Source organism: Erinaceus europaeus, chromosome 13, assembly GCF_950295315.1.
Source record: "Erinaceus europaeus chromosome 13, mEriEur2.1, whole genome shotgun sequence".
NCBI lineage: Eukaryota > Metazoa > Chordata > Mammalia > Eulipotyphla > Erinaceidae > Erinaceus > Erinaceus europaeus.
Window position 1 is genome coordinate 12060877 of NC_080174.1, and position 21495 is coordinate 12082371.

General features: G+C 48.5%; 1 protein-coding gene across 5 annotated transcripts in view; it reads left to right on the plus strand.

The window, feature by feature from the left end:
- ZBTB2 (zinc finger and BTB domain containing 2) overlaps nt 1–21495 on the plus strand; it is a 53513-nt gene that overhangs the window by 145 nt on the left and 31873 nt on the right. The window contains exons 1-2 of one of the 5 annotated variants that reach the window (XM_060205323.1): nt 48–553; nt 19259–19339. The exons of 1 other annotated variant lie outside the window; for it this stretch is intronic. The gene's annotated coding sequence lies outside the window, so the exon portion shown is untranslated. Of the gene's footprint in view, nt 1–45; nt 554–19258; nt 19340–21495 lie in introns of those variants that run through there. 3 more of the 5 variants (XM_060205325.1, XM_060205326.1, XM_060205322.1) reach the window with 3 other exon arrangements.

Consider the following 21495-nt stretch of genomic DNA (forward strand, 5'->3'; position numbering starts at 1 on the left):
CCCACGTGCCGCCCCGCCCCGGCCCGGCGCCCCGGGAAGACCGAGGGGGGCGGGGGGCCACCGGAGCCCGCAAACGGTTCCGGCCGCGACGGTGGCAACAAAGGCGGCGGCGGGCGGACGACCCCCCTCCCCGCTCCCGGGGCTCCGGGCGAAGGCAGGCGGAGGGGCCCCGATCCCCCCTCCCGGGAAGCCGCGGCTCTGGGGCAGCGGCGAGCAGGGACGGCCCGCGGGGCGGGGACGGCCGCGCCTGGCGCCGGGGCTCTGGCCGCCTGACAAAACCATCCCCCGGAGCCAGGCGGCGGCGCGGCGGCGGCGGCGGCTCCATCCGGGGCCTTGCGGGCGGGGGAGGGGACGGAAGCCGAGAGGGCGGGCGGCGGGTCGGAGGAGGAGGGAGGGAGGGAGGGAGGGAAGGAGGAAGGGGAGGGGGGCGACTCGCGTTCCGTTCCCCGCCGCCGGTCCCTCCCTTCCCGCCGCCACCGCGGAGCGCGGAGCCCGGCGGCGGCGGCGGCCTCTGAGCGTCCCGCGCCGGAGCCCCGAGAGGCGGGCCCGTCAGGTGCGTAATCCTCCCGCCGCTGCTTCGGCGGCCAGGCCGCGGGCTGCGGAAGTGGGCTGGGGGGAGGGGAGCGGGGGTGGGTGGGGGAGGGGAGGGATCCGGTCCGACCGGAGCAGGCCCGGCCTCTCTGGCGCGTCTCCCAGCTGCAGCGGCTCCTACAGCTGCTGCCGCTCCCGCTGCGGCTCCGCCTCCCCGCTCGCGGGCGGGGGCGCGCACGCGCGCTTCCGGCCACCCCGGGTCTCGCGCTGTCTCCGGCTCTCGCGCGCGCTCGCCCCCCTCCCCGCCCCCTCCGGCCCCCGCCCCTGGCGCCCGGGGCCGCGGCGCACGGCGTAGGCGTCGGCATTGTGTGGGGCTCCGCGGGACTCGGGGGCGGGCGAGGGAGCGCGCGCGCGCACGCGGGGCCCAGGGCGGCGGAGAGCGTGAGGCGGCGCGGCCCGAGTGCGTCGCCCCTCCCAGGCCCGCGGGGGGGGGGGGGGTGCAGGGGGCGGGGCCGACGGATCGCGACCACGGGGCTCCCCGGCTCCGCCTCCCCGCGCGCGCGGCCCCGCCCTCTGGGGCCTGGGGCCTCGGGCCTCCCGGGTGCCCGCAGCGGGGCCGGTCTGCGGGTGCGGGCGTTCGGAACTTGCGGCCGCCGCAGGACGCCGAGCCCCGGGCGCGGCGCTTGGTGGCTGCCGGGGGACGCGGGTGGGTCCGGCGGCTGAGCCCCGGAGCTGGAGGCGCGGGGGTCGTCCCCGCGGTGCAGCCCCAGCCCCCGAAGCGCCCATTTTCTTTCTTTTTCTTTTAATTTTTTTATATTTATTTATTTTCCCTTTTGTTGCCCTTGTTTTTTTATGGTTGTTGTTGTGGTTCTTATTGATGTTGTTGGATAGGACAGAGAGAAATGGAGAGAGGAGGGGAAGACAGAGAGGGGGAGAGAAAGAGACACCTGCAGACCTGCTTCACCGCCTGTGAAGCGACCCCCCTGCAGGTGGGGAGCCGCGGGCTCGAACCGGGATCCTTATGCCGGTCCTTGCGCTTCGCGCCACGTGCGCTTAACCCGCTGCACTGTCGCCCGACTCCCTTTTGTCTTAACCCCATAACCCCACCGATGGTGCAGAAGGGGCCCGGGGAGCGGGGAGCGGGTGTCGGGTGGCTTTCAGCCGGCGGCGGGGAGGACCTGGAGGACCAGCAGGAACCAGCGACTGCGGCCCGGGGACCCCGCCTGCCCGGCCTGCGCGTGTATGTGGCCTCGCTGACTTAAGCATTTATAAATAAATATATTTAACCAGAGCGCTGCTCGGCTCTGGTTTATGGTGATGCGGAGGGGTTGAACCTTGGGACACTGGAGCCTCATTTATGCGAACCATTATGCTATCTACTCCCGTCCGAGATAATATATATATATACACATATACATATATACATATATATATATATATATATATATATATATATATATATATATATATATATATATGCCAGGTGGTGGCGCACACATTACAATACTCAAGGACCCAGGTTTGAGTCTCCGGTCCCCACCTGCGGGGGGTGAGCTTCACAAGTGGTGAAGCAGTGCTGCAGGGGTCTTTCTGTGTCTCTCCCTATCTCCCCCTTCCGTCTCGATTTCTGACAGTCTCTACCCAATAAATAAAGATAATAAAATAGAATATATATATATATATATATTTTTTTTTTTTAACCGAAGGGAGCACTGCTCAACTCTGGTTTATGGAGGTGCGGGGGGATTGAACCAAGAACCTCAGAGCCTCTGGCATGAAAGTCTTTTTGCATAACCATTACCCCCTCTTTTAAAATATATTTATAGTAGTTATTTTTTAATCTCTATTGGATAGACAGCCAGAAATTGAGAGGAAATGTAGAAACACCTGCAGCCCTGCTGCTTCATCACTCGGGAAGCTTCCCTCCGGCAGGTGGGGACCGAAGGGCTTGAACCCGGGTCCTTGCGCATTGTGACATGTGCGCTTAACCAGGTGCCCCACCACCCTGTCCCCTAATTTTTTTTTCTAAATCTTTATTTATTCCTTTTTGTTGCCCTAGTTGTTTTATTGTACTTACTCTTGTTGTCGTCGTTGTTGGATAGGACAGAGAGAAATGGAGAGAGGAGGGGAAGACAGAGAGGAGGAGAGAAAGACAGACACCTGCAGACCTGCTTCACCGCCTGTGAAGCGACTCCCCTGCAGGTGGGGAGCTGGGGGCTCCAACCGGGATCCTTCTGCGGGTCCTTGTGCTTTGGACCACTTGAGCTTAACCCGCTGCGCTACCACACAACTCCCCCCCTAAAATATTTTTTATGTATTTTATTTTGATGAGATACAGACAGCTCAGTTCTGGCATATGGTGGCGCTGGGAACTGAATCTGAGACCTCAGAGCCTCAGGCAAGAGAGTCTTTTGCAAAACCCCTTGTGCTGTCACCCCAGTTTTTAGGTGTTTTTTTTTTTTTACTGTGACCTCAGGAGTGGGGTTGTCCCGCTGCCCACATGCTGCAGCCAACTCAGCCAACTGCAAGGCTAGCCTTGCAGGGGAAATGAAAGCCTGGAGTTTGTTTTTTTTGTTGGTGTTACTTGGTTTGGGTTTTTTTTTTTTTTTTTTTTTTTTAGAGAAAGCAAGAAATCAAGACCAAGGGGGGGAGGGAAAGAGACACCTACAACATTGCTTCACCACTCCACTCTGGGCTTTCTTCCTGTAGGTGGGGTGGGAAGGTGGGGCCTTGAACCTGGATCCCTGCACACTGTAATGTGTGTGGTTTACCAGGTGTGCTGCCACCTGGTCCCACGGCCTGAAGTTTTATGTGGCCTGAAGATGTCACATCTAGAATCCCTATTTCAAAACTTGTCCCAGAATTACTTGTTAAAGTGGATTTTTTTTTTGTATTTTGTTTGTTTTTTTTTTTTTTTTAGATTTTATTTTTTTATGAGAAAGACAGGAGGAGAGAGAAAGAACCAGACATCACTCTGGTACATGTGCTGCCAGGGATCGAACTCGGGACCTCATGCTTGAGAGTCCAAAGCTTTATCACTGCGCCACCTCCCAGACCACTGTTTTTTGTTTTGTTTTTATTTTTGAGAGTCCACAGCACCAAAGCTTCCTCCAGTGCAGTGGGGGTCAGACTAAAACCTCGATGGTGCAGCAGGGCAATACAACAACGCACTGTCCTAGTGAGCGATTTTACTAACCCTTATTTCCCACCCTAGATATACCTGCTGCACATCCAGAGTGTTTGCAAAGTCTGCTCAAAAGCTTTTTTTTTTTTTAAGTGACAGTTTACCACTGCATTCCTTTAGCCTGGGTGTTACTAATGTTAAGTTGGGGTTTTTTTTTTTTTTTTTTTTGTGTGTGTGTGTGTGTGTGTGTGTGTGTGTGTGTGTGTGTGTTGTCTCCAGGACTGACTTTTCCAGAGAGCTTCCTTCAGTGTGCTGGGGGCCAGGCAGGAACCTGGGTGGTGCACACAGCAAAGCAGCACACTACCGGATGAGCTCTTTTGCCGGCTCCTATGCTTTTATTTTCTAGTCAAAAAACTGGCCTGCTGTTAACAGCTGCCGGCACAGAGCACAAGAAGTGAAACTAACTACTGTCACCTAGTCAAGTGCCCTGGTGCTAAATGTCACCAGTAGTCAGCTGTAGCAGAGCCCCTTCGAGACTTTGTCCAACCCAGCAACAAATTTTAATGCATCCTGGGTGGGTGTGAACAGATGAAAAACTCATCCCAAGCCCTAAAGATTACTTCGGCTTGAGTGGCTCCCCCCCCCCTAAAATTTTGATACAGTTTTACTTGTGATTTAATAGTGGCTTACAAGATTATAAAGATAAGAGGTTCCACAGGGTGCTCAGCACCACACTTGTGTTTCATCCTCACCCCCAAGAAACCCCAACCTTAGTTCCTGTCAAGTCTCAGGGTCAGTCTGGGCGCTCCTTTCGTTTTTCCTTTTCCCCTGGTTCATTTATTTCAGTTGTCTGCATTCCACATATGAGGGAAATTATCCTGTAGTCATCTTTCACCTCCTTGCTTTCTTCACTGACATTACACATGTCTTAAGTCATGGGATAAAAGCTGCCCACTGACTTACTTGATTTTTAATCTCAGAAATTTCCTATTTCCTCTCCCCCCCCCCCCCACCATCACCGAGCTGACTTTTTCAAATAGAAAGACAGACTGAGACACAAGAAAAGAAACCAAAGTACTCAAGCTCCCTAGCACTTCAGGGTCCAGGCTGGAACCCAGGTGGTGGGCTTGATGAGGCAAGACACTTGTCAAGCTTTCTTGCCAGCCTACTCTCAAAGCTTTACATCAACTTCACACTACCATTCAAAGTGTGCACTGTTTTATTTTATTTACTTATTGCCAGAGCACTGCTCGTCTCTGGTTTATGGTGGTGCAGGGAATTGAACCTGGGACTTGAAGCATGAGACTTCTCTTTGCATAACCATTTTGATACCTACCCCTGCCTTTCTTCTTCTTTTTTATTTATTTTAAATTTTATTTTAATGAGAAAAAGATAAAGAAACCAGAGCACCGCTCAGATCTGGTTTATGGTGGTGCTGGGGATTGAACCTAGGAGTTGGGCATGAAAGTTTTAGCATAACGTAATACAAAATATTTTCATGCCCGTGGCTCTGAAATTCCAAATTCAGTCCCTGCAATACCATAAGCTAGACCTGAGAAGTGCTCAGATTAGAGAGAGAGAGAGGGGCAGACCAAGAGACACCAAGACCTGCAGCGCCATTGCTCACGCAGCTTGCTGCCTGTGGCCAAGAGGGACTCAGGCCGGGTGCTTGCACATTATAACGGCCCTCAACCAGGTGCTCCACTGCCAAGGTGTACTTTGTTTTTTTTGTTTGTTTGTTTTTGTTTTCTGCTTCTAGGGTTATTGCTAGGGCTCAGCCCCATGGATCCACTGTCCCTGGAGGCTACTTTTTACCCTTTTGTTGCCCTTGTTTTTTCACTTTTGTGGTTATTATTGTTATTGATGTCATGTTGTTGGATAGGATAGAGAGAAATGGAGAGGAGAGGGGGACAGGAAGAGAGACACCTGCAGACCTGCTTCACCGCCTGTGAAGCGACCAAGTTGCAGATGGGGAGCTGGGGGCTCGAACCGGGAACCGGGATCCTTAAGCAAGCTAGTCCTTGCACTTTGCGCTATGTGCGCTTAACCCTCTGTGCTACCACCCGACCCTTCCCACCCAAAAGATGTTTACTTTTTTTTTAAATTAATTTATTTATTCCTTTTGTTGCCCTTGTTGTTTTGTTGTTGTAGTTATTATTGATGTCATTGTTGTTGGATAGGACAGAGAGAAATGGAGAGAGGAGGGGAAGACAGAGGGGGAGAGAAAGACAGACACCTGCAGACCTGCTTCACCGCCTGTGAAGTGACTCCCCTGCAGGTGGGGAGCCGGGGGCTCGAACCGGGATCCTTCCACTGGTCCTTGTGCTTAGCGCCACCTGTGCTTAACCCGCTGCACTACCGCCCGACTCCCAGATGTTTACTTTTTAAATACAAAGTGAAAAGAAGAAGAAATGTCTTATCCTGCTGGGCTAGCATGAGGGGTGCCTCTTTCTGGGCACGTACTCCCTCCCTGGGTTGGAGAGAACTCAACCAGAGTCAGCCTGGGTTGCTACTCACTTAGCGACTCAGGAACCAAGCATGTGGTAGCGGTGAGGCAATGCAATGTATTTATTGATCACAGAGCCAAGGTTTTTAAAAGGCAGACCCGGAAGTGGCAACTGCTGTGAGGGTTTTAACTGGTGGGATTAATACTACCCTGCAGGCAGGGAGGTTCTTGAGGGTAGAAAGAGGATAGAGCAAAGGAATGGAATGGGTGGGGATCTTTCAGGCAAAACAATGATTATGTAGATAGGCCATAGTATCAGGAGAATGCAGGGTGCTTTGTGAGCCCTGCCAGCTCAACCATATCCTCACAATTTCCGGCCATCTCCCCCTTTCTTTTTATTTAATGGCCATAGTATCAGGAATGCAGGGTGCTTTGTGAGGCTCCTCACAATTTCCCGACATTATCCCCAGCCCTCTCAGAAGATGCATCTGTGAGCACTGCAGGTCCCTGAGCTAGGGTCTGATGTGTGGCAGTGTCTTGGGTCTCTTTTAACCTGTTACTTGGTGCTTCACCCTTAGAGCCACTTTTCTCACCTTTTCTTTCCTCTGGGCAAGCAGTGTGTCCTCTTCAGCTGTCACAGGAGGAACAGGCTGAAGTTTTTAAGAGGCACCTGTTAAACTTGGCCCTGCTTCCTGTGGCCGGCCTCTGAGTCTCCAGACATGACCCAGGGAAGCTCAAAGGGGACTGAGACTTTTTCTCCCTTCCTCCCTTCCTTTCTATTTACTTATTTTACTTTATTGCCACCTGGGTTATCCCTGGGGCTTGGTACCTATAGGATGGATCCACTGTTCCCAGTGGCTTTTTTTTTTTTTTTTTTACTTTGATTTTATAGGACAAAAGGGAATTAAGAGGATTGAGGAGAGAGACAGAGAGACACCTTCAGGACTTCATTCACTCGTGAAGCTTCCCCCCTGCCAGTAAGGAGCAGGGCCTTAAACCCAGGTCCTTGTGCATGGTAACGTGTGCATTTAACCAGGTCCTCCTCTACTTGGCCCCCAGACTTTCCCTTTTTCAATTTTTTTTTTTCCTATTATTCATTACATATTGAGAGAGAGTGGCACGTGTAGAAGATGAGAGGAGAATACAAGGGAAACCAGAATAACACTCTAGCACGTGCGGGGCCAGAGAGAACTGGGACCCTCTGGCATGGAAATCCAGTACTCCGCCAGTGGAGCTGCTTCCCAGCTGCTTTCTCCTCCCTCACCCACTCCTCCTCCTCTTTTTTAATTTAATTCTTAATGATAGACTATGGGGATGGGGTTGGGGGGTCAAGTAGTAGAGTGCACATGTTAGCATGTGAGAGGACTCAGGTTCAAGCCCCCAGTTTTCTCCCTTTCTTTCTTTCTTTCTTTCTTTCTTTCTTTCTTTCTTCTTTAAACCAGAACATGGCTCAGCTCTGGCTTTTGGTGGTGTGGGGGATTGAACCTGGGACTTTGGAGCTTCAGGCAGGAGAGTCTCTTTGCAGAACCATTATGCTGTCTACCCTGTCCCCAATTTTCTTTTTAATTATTATTGTTTTTTATTTAATAATGGTCCACAAATATATTGTATAAGAGAGGTACAATTCCACACAATTCCCACCACCCAGGGTTCCATATCCCATCCCCTCCATTGGAAACTTCCCTATTCTTTATCCTGCTTTGAGAGTATAGACCAAAATTCTTTTTGTTTGTTTGTTTCTTTCTTTATTGGGGAATTAATGTTTTACCAGACCAAAATTCTTTATGGGGTGCAGAAGGTAGAAGGTCTGGCTTCTGCAATTGCTTCTCCGCTGGACAAAGGTATTGGCAAGTTGATCCATACCCCTGGACTTATTAGTGAGGAGTGAGATTGTTTGCCCAGGAAAGTCAGGTTGACATCATGGCAACATCTGCAACTTGGTGGCTGAAAAGCATTAAGATATAAAACAGAGTAAATTGTTTAATAATCAGGAACCTAAAGGTAAGAATAGAGCAAATGAGATTTGAGGTCTCCATTTTGGAAGAAGCTAGGAAGTCTATTTTAGGTATATTCCAAGGGGCCCATGACTTTTCTAATTTTTGCCTGAGCCTGACAGCTAACATGCAGGTGAAAGCCCCCAATTTTCACCTGGGGGACGGAAGTCATGGTACAAATGCCTCTCCTTGCTACCACTCACTCTCTATCAAAGGGAAATAAAAAAAAAAGTCACCAGGAACAATGGAGTAGGTGGCACCAAGCCCCAAGGGTAACCTTAGTGGTAAAAAAGGGGGGGGGGAGGGGCAGGGAACTGATTTTCATACTCAGCACAGAACCCCCACTCCCCAGGTCACAGGCACTTGTGACTTTCTCACCTCAAGAAAACTGGGTGTGCAAAGATTGGAATCCTGAAAACACCTTTTGTTTTTAAAGCATTTATTTATTTATTTATGAAAAGGCAGAGAGTGTTACTTTTTCACTTGAAAGAGGTTTTAGTTCATCTACATTCTGCACCAAGTAGAAGTGGCCCTCAAAATCTACAGGACTGGGGTGGGGGTAGATAGGATAATAGTTATGCCAACAGACTCTCATGCCTGAGGCTCTGAAGTCTCAGGTTCAGTCTCCTGCACCACCATAAGCCAGAGCTGCTCAGTGCAGTGGTTAAAACAACAACAACAACAAAAATCTACAGGATTTCAAAATGTGTATATAGACCTCTCCCTACCCCCACCCCTTGTCACCTCTGATCATCCCCACCCTAATCCCTGAAGTGAGTCTGAACTGTCTGTATGAGGCCCACAGACCCTTGCTGGGTTCTACAAGATCAAGACTGTCTCTAAAAATGCTGATCTGTTACTGGTCATTTTCCCCAAATGGTTAACATTGAAAAGATCTGCATAAACCCAGGCTTACCCAGTGAACTGATGTTTCATAAATGACCAGTGACTAACCTTTAAATTCATGCATGGAGCAGATAGGGAGGTGGTACAGAGGGAAGAGCAAGGGACTTGCAAGGAGCAGATGGATCTCTGGCAGTGCATATGCCAGCATCATGCTCTGGTTCTCTCTCTGTCTCTTCTTTCTCCTCTCTAATAAGTAAGTCTTTTAAAAAATTGTTTTTTTTGGTAGAACAGATGCTTTTTACAATTTCTCAGTTTAGATTATGGTAAATTTCAATAGTTATATTACATGTGTAAGTTCTTTGTTCTCAGTTTTATTTTGTAAGTCAAGAAAACCCTTTTTATAAAAATTAATTTATTGGGGGTCGGACAGTATTGCAGCGGGTTGAGCGCACGTGGTGCAAAGCGCAAGGATTGGCATAAGAATCTAGGTTCAAGCCCCCGGCTCCCCAACTGCAGAGGAGTCACTTCACAGGTGGTGGGGCAGTTCTGCAGGTGTCTATCTTTCTCTCACCCCCCCCCCCATTTTCCCCTCCTCTCTTGATTTCTCTCTATCCTATCCAACAATGAAAAACATCAACAACAACAATAATGACCACAACAAGGCTACAACAACAAGGGCAACGAAAGGGGGAAAAAAAGGCCTCCAGGAGCAGTGGATCCATGGTGCAGGCACTGAGCCCCAGCAATAACCCTGGAGGCAAAAAAAAATTAATTAATTGGGAGTCGGCCAGTAGTGCAGCTGGTTAAGCACAAGTGGCGCAAAGCGCGCAAGGACCAGTGTAAGGATCCCAGTTCCCCACCTGCAGGGGAGTCACTTCACAGGTGGTGAAGCAAGTCTGCAGGTGTCTATCTTTCTCTCCCCCTCTCTGTCTCCCCTCCTTTCTTGATTTCTCTCTGTCCTATCCAACAAGGACAACATCAATAACAACAACAATAATAACTATAACAATAAAAAAACAAGGGCAACAAAAGGAAATAATTTTTTTTAATATTTATTTTATTTATTTATTCCCTTTTGTTGCCCTTGTTGTCTTATTGTTGTAGTTATTATTGTTGTTGTCGTTGTTGGATAGGACAGAGAGAAAGGGAGAGAGGAGGGGAAGACAGAGAGGGGGAGAGAAAGATAGACACCTGCAGACCTGCTTCACCGCCTGTGAAGCGACTCCCCTGCAGGTGGGGAGCCGGGGTTCGAACCGGGATCCTTATGCCGGTCCTTGTGCTTTGCGCCACCTGCGCTTAACCCTCTGCGCTACAGCCCGACTCCCGGAAATAAATATTTTTAAAAATTAATTTATTATTTGCTAGGACAGAGAGGCATTGAGAGGGGAAGGGGGAAATAGAGAAGGACTCCTGTAGCCTCCCCCTTACAAATGGGGACTGGGGGCTTGAACTTGGATCTTTTTTTATTGTTTCTTTTTGTTTTAATTTTTTTTTTTAGTACCTCTATTTACTGGGTAGAGACTATCAGAAATCTAGAGGGAATGGTGAAATAGAGAAACAGAGCATCCCTTCTTTACCGCTCTCAAAGCTTTCCCCCTGCAGGTGGGGGCCTGGTCCTTGTGCATTGTAACCTTGTGCTCAACCAGGTGGGCCACCGCCTGCCATGGTTCTCTTTCTTTCTCCCCCCTCCTACTTATTTTAATTATCATTTATTTATTGGATACAGACAGCCAGAAAAACCGAGGGAAAGGGGCTTGAACACAGGTCTTTGTGCAGTTACAACGTTGTAACTTGCGCTCAACCAGGTGCACCTCCACCAGGCCCCCTGCCCCAGTTCCCTATAGTTTTAAAGTGTTTGTTTAGGAATCCAGACACCACATCTGAGAACCCCTTTCCAAAATGTTACAATGAATTACTCCATTGAGACTGTGAGTTGAAACATATTTTGAGGGTAAGAAAAGGAAAGAGGTAAAAGCAAATACATCTGGAGATTCTTTGTGACATGCAGACCTGTACTTCCAGATGATCATGCTTTCTTCAGAGGCGTTTCATTTATCATATAAGATTGTCTTAGGAGGCAGGTAGGTACTTTGTAGGTGAGTTGATGCAAATTAGGTGGTTTTTTTTTTTTACACCCTGCTGTGCAGTCTTACCTGTTTCCTTAAAGTCAATTATAGTATGATGCATGGAGAATGACCACTTTATTATCAACTCACTACCCAACAAATCTCTGTCCTGCTTTTCCTTGAACACCCAAACTGTCCCCAGACCGCCTCCTTCTGACCTCAACCTCAAACACAAAATCTAATTATAACTAAAATAAATTTTAAAAGACAAATTGTTTGCAAAGGCAAAATAGGTGTCAATAGCTGTGTAAGTCCCTTTCTTTCTCTAATTTCTAAAAGCAACGACTGTAGTACTGGTAAGAAAACTATGCCAAGCTGTCACACAACTGAATAAGACCCATCTAGCTTTGCAGTGCAGCTTAAACATGCACTGAAATCCCAGAGACCACTCTAGTCACATGTACTTTATGGGCCCTTGAATATTAATTATTCATAGTGCTAATTGAAGAAAAACTGTTACTCCTTCCGGGCGAGTGGTCTGAGCTGCTTGAAAGAATCAATCCTACTTGTTGGGAATGCTCTCTCTCTGTTACCAGTGTGTTATCCTGTGCATTACAGCGCTCACTTATGCTTCACTTCAATAAAAGCAAGGACTTGGGAGGACCCTTTTAGTGCCCTTGGAGTGGGAAGTCTAAGTGCAATTTAGTATCTTAGAAGAGCAATTATCTTTTAAAACCCAGTCATCTATTCCCAAAAGCTGGCTTTATAAAGTCTCCCACTCCTACACTCAAAGCAAAGAAGGAACTTGAGTTGTCGAAACAAAATGTGATTTTATTCCATCCCATTTGGCTGCACCCAAAAAGATCAGCCCCAGGGAGTCGGGCAATAGCGCACCAGGTTAAGCACAAGGACTGGTGTATGGATCCCGGTTCAAGCCCCCAGCTCCCCACCTGCAGGGTAGTCGCTTCACAGGCGGTGAAGCAGATCTGCAGGTGTCTATCTTTCTCTCTCCTTCTCTGTCTTCCCGTCCTCTCTCCATTTCTCTCTGTCCTATCCAACAACGACAACATCAGTAACAACAACAATAATAACTACAACAATAAAAAAGGTCAACAAAAGGGAAATAAATATGAAAAAAAAATTTTAAAAAGATCAGCCCCACCTGCTAATGCAATGGCGGCTGGAAGGACTTGTCATCAAGCCGACATTTCGTGGCAGCATGGGAAACCATGGGGGAGAGCACAGCTGAGGCCTTGGATGATATCAACAGCCAGGTTTCTGTTTGGCTTTGGGAACTGGCTTTTGTTGTTTTGTTTGTTTACTTATTTCAGCCTGATATCTTCCAGTCTCTGGATTTTCTTAAGAAGTCGTTGACAAGACTGGGAAGACAGCATGATGGTTCTGCAAAAGACTGTCATACCTGTGGGCCCTGAGTTCGAGTCCCCAGTCCCCACCTGCAGGGAGGAAGCTTCACAGGTGGTGAAGCAGTGCTACAAGTGACTCTGTCTCCTTCTCTATCTTCCCCTTCCTCTCAATTTTTGGCTGTCTCTATCAAATAAAGATTTTTTTAAAAATTAATGTAGTTTAAAAAAATCACAGCAAGTTGAGCACACCCCAGAGGACCTGATCAGTATCCCTGCTCCCCACCTGTGGGGACGGATTCTTGAGCAGTGAAGCAGGTCTACAGGTATCTCTCTCCCTGTCTCTTCTTCCTCCTCTCAGTTTCTCTCTGAGGAAGGGATGGAAGGAGGGATAGAAAGAGAATGGATAGTGGACTCTGAGGCAGGCAGACAGGGCTTCAAGTTCAAAGCCTGTCCTCCCTGGAAGCCGGTGGTTCACCGCTGGGGGGGGGGGAAGACTTTTGAGTCCCCAGCTCCCCACCTGCAGGGGAGTCACTTCACAAGCAGTGAAGCAGGTCTGCAGGTGTCTGTCTTTCTCGCCCCCCTCTGTCTTCCCCTCCTCTCACCATTTCTCTCTGTCCTATCTAACAACAACAACATCAGTAACAACAACAATAAAACAACAAGGGCAACAAAAGGGAATAAACAAATTTTTTTTTTTAAAGAAGAGATTGGATAAATAGCCTCTGGGAAAGAGTGGATTTGTCAGTAGGCACCGAGCCCCAGTGATAACCTTGGTGGTGAAAAGAGAGAAGGAAAGGGAGAGAGCGCTTTAAAAAAAAAAAAAAGAAAGAAAAAGAAAAAAACTTTGGGGTTTGGGCAGTAGGGCAGCAGGTTACACACACATGGCACAAAGCGCAAGGACCGATGTAGGGATCCCAGTTCGAGCCCCCGGCCCCCACCTGCAGGGGAGTCGCTTCACAGGCAGTGAAGCAGGTCTGCAGGTGTCTGTCCTTCTCTCCCCCCTCTCCATTTCTCTCTGTCCTATACAACAACGATGACATCAATAACTACAACAATAAAACAACAAGGACAACAAAAGGGAATAAATAAATATATATGTATTTTTTTTTTTTCCTCCAGGGTTATTGTTGGGCTCTGTGCCTGCACCATGAATCCACCGCTCCTGGAGGCCATTTTTCCCCCTTTTTGTTGCCCTAGTTGTTGCAGCCTCGTTGCGGTTATTATTGCCATTGTTGACGTTGCTTTGTTGTTGGATAGGACAGAGAGAAATGGAGAGAGGAGGGGAAGACAGAGAGAGAGGGGAGAGAAAGACACCTGCAGACCTGCTTCACCGCCCGTGAAGCGACTCCCCTGCAGGTGGGGAGCCGGGGGCTCGAACCGGGATCCTTACGCCGGTCCCTGCGCTTTGCGCCACGTGCGCTTCACCCGCTGCGCCACCGCCTGACTCCCATAAATATTTTTTAAAAGGGGGGGTTGGGTGGTAGCGCAGTGGGTGAAGCGCACGAGGCGCAAAGCACAAGGACCAGCTCTCCACCTGCAGGGGAGTCACTTCACAGGTGGTAAAGCAGGTCTGCAGGTGTCTGTCTATCTGTCTGTCCCCTCTCTGTCTCCCCCTCCTCTCTCCATTTCTCTCTGTCCTATCCAACAACAACAATAAAAATAAGGGCAACAAAAGAGAATAAATAAAAATAAAAAAAAAAACAACTTTGTCATGGGCCTGGCAGTGGCGCATCCTGCTAAGCACACAGGTTACCATGTTCAAGGACTCAGGTTTAAGCTAACCCTGGTCCCCACCTTTGAGGGGAAATATATATCTTTGTCCTCCATATGCATGCATTAAGAAGGCATTCTGTGAAAACCCGTCTTGAAGAATTACCTCACTCCTACCTCTGCTTTTCTTTCTTTTTTTAAAAAAATATTTATATATTTTGCCCTTGTTTTATTGTTGTAGTTATTATTGTTGTTATTATCAATGTCGTCATTGTTGGGTAGGACAGAGAGAAACGGAGAGAGGAGGGGAAGGCAGAGGGGGAGAGAAAAATAAACACCTGCAGACCTGCTTCACAGCTTGTGAAGCGACTCCCCTGCAGGTGGGGAGCTGGGGCCTCGAACCAGGATCATTTAGGTCCTTGAGTTTCTCGCCACATGCGCTTAACTCACTGCACTACCGCCCGACTCCCTCCACTTCTGCTTTTCTTTACTTCATCTGCCCATTCTGATTTAGGAAAGACATGTGTTCCTTTTTTCTTTCTTTCCTCTTCCTCTTCCGCTTCTTCCTCCTCCTCCTTTCTTCTTTCCCCTTAAGTTCCATTTGCAGTGCTCCATGACAAGGCAGGGACTTGGAACTAAGCCTTGGATTTCATGTCTGCTGGTCAGCCTTTGATGACTGCGGTCGAGGAGGATTTTTAGGAATGATCTTTTAAGGCCAGCTGGTTAGTGGAAAGGGCATGAAATTCACACCAGTGCTCAGTTGGCTCCTGTTCCTTTACTGATATATATATATATATATATATATATATATATATATATATATATATATTTTTTTTTTTTTTTTCTTTCACCAAAGCACTGCTCAGCTCTAGATTATGGTTGATGACGGTGCAGGGGTTTGAACCTGAGACTGTGGAGCTTCAGGCATGACTGTCTTTGCATAAGCATTACGCTACCTACCAGCCCCCACTCTGCACCTCTGCTAACAACCAGGGTTTTGCCTGTGCTCCATTCCCCACCCTCACAGTCTATTCAGTCAACACAAGTTAGATGTGGGAGTTACCCGAGAGAGCGCCTTGATTTTTCCCGGCCATCTTCCATGCACCAACAACTGTTACTCTTTTTTTTTTTTTTTTTAAACCAAGCATTGTTCAGCTCTGGCTTATAGTGGTGTGAGGTACTGAACCTGGGACTTCAGAGCCTCAGCCATGAAAGTCTTTTGTATAACCATTATGCTACCACCCCCACCCCCCACTGTTACTCATTTTGTCTTCTGTCTTTTTATTCATTTATTTCTTAACCAGGGCACTGTTCAGTGCTGGTTTATAGCGATGCTGGGGATTGAACCTAGGACCTCAAAGCCTCAGGCATAGAAATCCCCATCAGTGGCATCAAACAGCTGTCCCTTGCCCACCTCCTTACCCCCACTCCCCAGCTTGGTAAGATCTACAGTTCTGGACATCTGATCAGGGAACCCAGCTTCAAGCATCATCTGGGAACTTCCCGTTGATGTCCAGATAAGAGACCAGAATCCTTAACCAGACCCCCCTGGCCTCTTCACCTTCCAGCCACATTGGCCTCTTTCATTTCCTCACTTGTACCGGCTTGCTTCTACCTCAGGGTCCTGTGAAGGCGGAGGGACCAGCCTGCCTGAAACCCCTCATCTTTAAACCCCTCAGCTTCTCACTCATCAAATGACCACATAGCTGGTTTCCCTCACAAAAGCCCCCCCCGACTCCCAGCCCCAAAAGGAGACCCTGCGGCACTGCTTCATCATCTATAATCTTGCTCCGTGCTGGTGGGGCTTGAGGGCTTGAACCTGGGTCCTTTGGTATAGTAACATGTGCACCCAATGTAGTGCACCACCACAAGCCGTCCCCCCGTCACCCGCAGATTTAATTTATTAGCACAAGATAGAGGAGAGAGACCAGACCATCAGTCTGGCACATGGGATGCCAGGAATCAAACGCAGGACCTCATACTTCCAAGTCCAGTGCCATGTTCACTGTGCCACCTCACCTCCCAGGCCTGTTTCTGAAATTTTTCTTCCTTCTGCATTTGAGAGGTGTGTGTTCTGTGTGTCTCCTAATCTAGATGTTTCTGTCAGAGCTGGACACTAGAGCTGTGTGTACTTATGTGACTGCAGCCAGAGCTTGGCTTAATTCTCACACCATTGCATCCAGTGACCTTGGCACCATAGCACTCATGAGACTCATCTTGTCTTTCTATTTTTCTTATTTTCTTTTTCTTATATTTATTTACTCCTTTTAAAAAAATATTTATTTATTATTGGATAGAGACAGAGAGAAATTGAGAGGAGAGAGGAAGAGAGACAGGGAGACACCTGCAGACCTACTTCACCATTAGTGAAGCTTTCCCACTGCAGGTGGGGACCAGGGGCTTGGACCTGGGTCCTCATGCACTGTAGTGTGTGTGTGTGTGTGTGTGCTTAACCAAGCGTGCCACCACCTGGCCCCTATTTATTCCCTTCTGTTGCCCTTGTTTTATTGTTGTAGTTATTGTTGTTGTTATTGATGTCATCGTTGTTGGATAGGACAGAGAGAAATGGAGAGAGGAGGGGAAGACAGGGGGAGAAAAAGATAGACACCTGCAGACCTGCTTCACCACCTGTGAAGCTACTCCCCTGCAGGTGGGGAGCCAGGGGCTTGAACTGGGATCCTTAAGCCAGTCCTTGGGCTTTGCACCACCTGCGCTACCACCCAATTCCCTCTTATTTTATTTTTAACAGAGCACAGCTCAACTTTGGTTTATGGTGGGACTGGGGATTGAACCTAAAACTTGGGAGCCTTGGGCATGAGAGCCTTTTGGCATGACTTTTATGCTATCTCCCCAGCCCCAGATATTTTGTCAGGTGACAACCATTTCTCATCTCTGCTTCTTTAGAGTGAGTCAGTCCTCCATGCAGCCAAGTCATGGAGCTTCTCTAAGTCTGAATGTTTTTTTCTGAAAAAAAGGATCATTAGTCCTTGGCATATGCTTAAAGGGTCATGTGTAACACATGCTGCGGCTGCTGTAACTGCAACTTAAGCAAACGGAAGACAGTTTACAGTAGCAGTGCAGAGGATCCGATGAAGCACACGGAAGCTTCGTATAGACTCTAAGAGCAGGGCGGGCAAAAAGCATAATGGTCATGCAGGGAGACTCTCATACCTGAGGCTCCAAAGGGCCAGATTCAGTCCCCTATACTACCATAAATTCTAAAGAAAAAAAAAAACTCTAAGACCACTCTTCAGAAGTCAAGTAGCAACATATATTGAAATTCAAAAGACCACCTTCTTCAGGTTAACTTTTTTTTTAATTTTTAAAATATTTATTTATTCATTTTCCCTTTTTGTTGCCCTTGTTGTTTTATTGTTGTAATTATTGTTGTCGTTATTGATGTCTTCGTTGTTGGATAGGACAGAGAGAAATGGAGAGAGGAGGGGAAGACAGAGACGGGGAGAGAAAGATAGACACCCGCAGACCTGCTTCACCACCTGTGAAGCAACTCCCCTGCAGGTGGGGAGCCAGGGGCTCGAACCGGGATCCTTACTCCGGTCCTTGCGCTTTGCGCCACCTGCGCTTAACCCGATGTGCTACCGCCTGACTCCCATCAGGTTGACTTTATAAGCTCAATGCAAGACTGAAACGCAAGACTAAGAGACAGTTTTAAACTGAAGAACTTATCCAGAGTCCCAGACACAGTAAATAGGTAAGATTTTTTTTTTCTGGATAATCTGGGATAAATAGGAATTGTACTTTTTTTTTCTTTTAGATTTGATTTATTTATTAATTGGCTAGAGATAGAGAAATAGGTATGGTGAGGGAGAGAAAGAGACACCTGCAGCACTGCTTCACTGCTTATGAAGCTTCCCCCTGCAGGTGGGGACTGGAGGCTTGAACTCAGAGGGTCCTTGCACACTGTAATGCATATGCTTAATCAGACGCACCAACACCCAGCCCCAGAAATTGAACTTTTTACCCAGGTAGTCAGGGACTGAGCTGCTGTATTTGGGACTCAAACACTCTACTCTCCAAACAAAGTCATGAAGCTTGGTAACAAATCGCAGACACTAAACTGAATGCCCAGGTGTTGAATCAAAGGGCAATAAGGCTCAACTCCCATAGCACCAGGCAGACATGGGAGCTGGCACAAGGGCAGCTCCTCCTCGGGCATGAAGAGCCTCCTAAACATGAAGGCTGGAGGAAAATTCTGGAAGGCCAAATCAAGCTAGAGGGCAGTGGGCTGGTGGGTCCAGCAAAGTGCAGGGTCCCAGCAGAAGTCTTCTGAGGAGCAGAGGTCCGAAGGCCCAATTCCAACAGGCTTCTCTCTGCTGCCCTTCCTGAGCTGAAACCAGCCTGCAGGATGCCCGGCCTGTGCCTAGGATGGACTCCTGGGAGCCAGGAGTGACCTGCACATTTCAGAGCCTCCGGGCCAAGATAATGGCCCTTCCACTTGTCTCAGTTCATCCCAGATTGTTCAAAGCAGGGGAACTCCTGATCTTGGTTTTTTGTTTTTCCGTTTATTTCCCCCTTCCCCTTTCTTTTATCAGAGCGTAACTCAGATTTGAAACTTGGGTTTCTCAGTCTGCCGTGGCCTGTCTCTTTCTCTCGTTAAATAAATAAAAATAAAAACATCAGAAAAGAGCCGGCCTGATAGCCCATCTGGGGAGGTATCTGCTTGGCTGTATGTGGTGCCTAGATCTGAACCAGCCTCTGTGGCGGTGGCAGAAGTTTCAGTGAGGTAGCGTCTGTCTCTCTGTCTCTGAAAAGTCAGCCTGGAATAGTAAAGCCCATGGTGACAACAGAAAGGAAGAAAGAAAGGAGAAGGGAAGAGATGAAGAAAGGAAGAGATTGGCACAAGTTAATGTCCAGAAGTTTATTTTTTTACCAGAACTCAACTGCTCAGATCTAGTTTATGGTGGTGCAGGGGACTGAACCTGGAACTTTGGAACATGAGGTGGGAGAGTTTGTTGGCATAACCATTACGCTGTCCCCCCCCCCCTTTATTTTTTAAAGGTTTATGTATGTATTTTTACAAGAGAGAAGCCAGAGCTCTGGCTTGTGGTGGTGCTAGGGGTTGAACCGGGGCCCACGGGGCCCACAGACATGCCCGTCCTGTGCTCTGCTGCTGAGTCCTCTCTCCAGCCCATCTAATTTTTTTCCTTTTCCATTAGAAACAAGTTCATGCCTCTGAATATGACACCCGCTGTCCTTTCTGCCTGTTTGTGCATGGCCCTGCCCCACCCGCAGGCCAGGTATGTGGCCGCTTTTCTATCTTCCCTTACAAAAGAGAGGGAGCCCCACCCCCAGTTTGAGCTGGTTTGGCTCTCTAGTGAGTCCTTGACACCCGGAAGTCTGGAACCCATTAGTTTAGAGGGGCGAAAGGGAGAGTTCTCAGCGCAGAGTAAGCTGAGTCACTGGGACTCTGGAGGCTGCGAGGAATTTGGGTTCCCTCCCCAAGGCAGGCAACGCTGTCAGCAGGACTGGCACCTCCCATTGTCCTGTGATGCACACATCTGCCTGTTCCATGCGAGCTGGTGGGAAGAGGCTGACAGACACAGGGAGAGACAGAGCTGTAGATCAAACCAGCGCCTATATCCAGGGCTTTCATCGCCCTCCTGGAAAAATGGAGGTGCAGGGAAAGGGAGGATGGTGGTTATCTTTTTCCATTCAGATTGAGGGTTTCCTACAGCCCAGGGGAGTGGGCTGCTGACCTGGGTCCAGAAACAGCAGCACAAGGACTCCTCACCCCTCCACCCCCACCCAAAGAAACAAAAATAGACTCAGGGATTGAGGAGACAGCATAGCAATGATGATACAAATAACTTCCATGCCTAAGGCTCTCAGCTGTCCAGGTTCTGTCCCCAGCATCGCCTTTAACCAGAGCTGAGCACTGTTCCTTTAAAAAACAAGGGGCCAGGTGGTGGCGCACCTGGTTGAGCACACATGTTACAGTGTACAAGGACCCAGGTCAATCCCCCAGTCCCCACCTGCAGGAGGAAAGCTTCACAAGCAGTGAAGCAGGGCTGAGGTATCTCTCTGTCTCTCACTCTATCTCCCCTTCCCTCTTGATTTCTGTCTCTATTCAATAAAAGATAATTTTTAAATGCAACAACAACAACAAAACAACAAAACTGTAGCGTGCAGTGACTTGGAAGTCAGAGGAAGCGCTGCTGGGTAGGAAGAAGGTAGGGGACTCAGTGCCTCAGAGAGCATGAGTGTAGTGACTAGCCCAGGGCCCTGATGGACCTGGAAGGGTCCTTGTATTCAGAGTGGGCAGGGGCACTCGAAGGCGACCAGACAGCCCTTGTCAGGAAAAAGCTAGGGGTCCTTCCAAGCAGAGCCAGTCCATGCATGTTCTTGGATGAGCAAAGCCTCATGGAAATTATTATTGGGTGTATTGGAAAAAGGGTGGTCCTGCCAGCAGGGTGGGAGTGGGAGCCTTCCTGGCACCCCTCTCTTCACCCCTCACCCTACTTCCTCAGGCTTATTCACATGTGTGATGGGAGCGGGGTGTGTTTCTCTTCCTGAGAAAGGTTTTCTGTTCTCTAAAATGTGTGTGTGTGTGTGTGTGTGTGTTTTACTGATCTGGGGATTTTTGAACACACACTCATTCCCTCGGATTTTCCCCCATTCTCTTTTTTCTTTTTAGTTAATGTTATTAAATGTTCTTTTTTTATTGAATAGAGACAGAAATCAAGAGGGGAGGGGAAGATAAAGGAGAGAGAATGAGAGACATCTGAACACCTGCTCACCGCCGGGAAGCTTTCCTCCTTGCCTTTTCTTTTTCTTTTCCCCCACTTCTCTGAGATTGCTGTCTATGTGTTCTTCCTTCTGGGCTTGAAAGTTGGCCTTCTAGTGGGCAGGGGAAATAGTACAGCAGTTTACACAACAGATCCTTGTGCCAGACACACTAAAGGTTCCAGGTTCAGTCCCCAGCTCCACCAGAAATCAGAACCAAGAGGTGCTCTGCTTTAAAAAGGATCAGGAGGAGGAGGAGACAGTATAATGGTTATGCAGAGAGGCTCGAAGATCGCAGGTTCATTCCCCTGCACCACCATAAGCCAGAGCTGAGTGGTGCTCTGGTAGGAAGGAAGGAAGGGAGGAAGGGAGGGAGGGAGGGAGGGAGGGAGGGAAGGGGAGGGATAGGGAGGGAGGAAGGAAGGAAGGAAGGTAGGTCTGCAGAGATGCCTCCAATATGCTTCTTAATCTAGTTGCTTTTGAAACTAGATCCTAAAATAACTAGTAGTAGTCCCCATTACCAAAAAAAAAAAAAAAAAACATTTACAAGGTAGTAGTTTATACAACAGACTTTGACATCTGAGACTTCAGTGTCCCGGGTTCAGTCCTCAACACCAGCACAAACCAGAGCTGAGCAGTGCTCTAGTTGAAGGAAAAAAGAGAGAGAGAG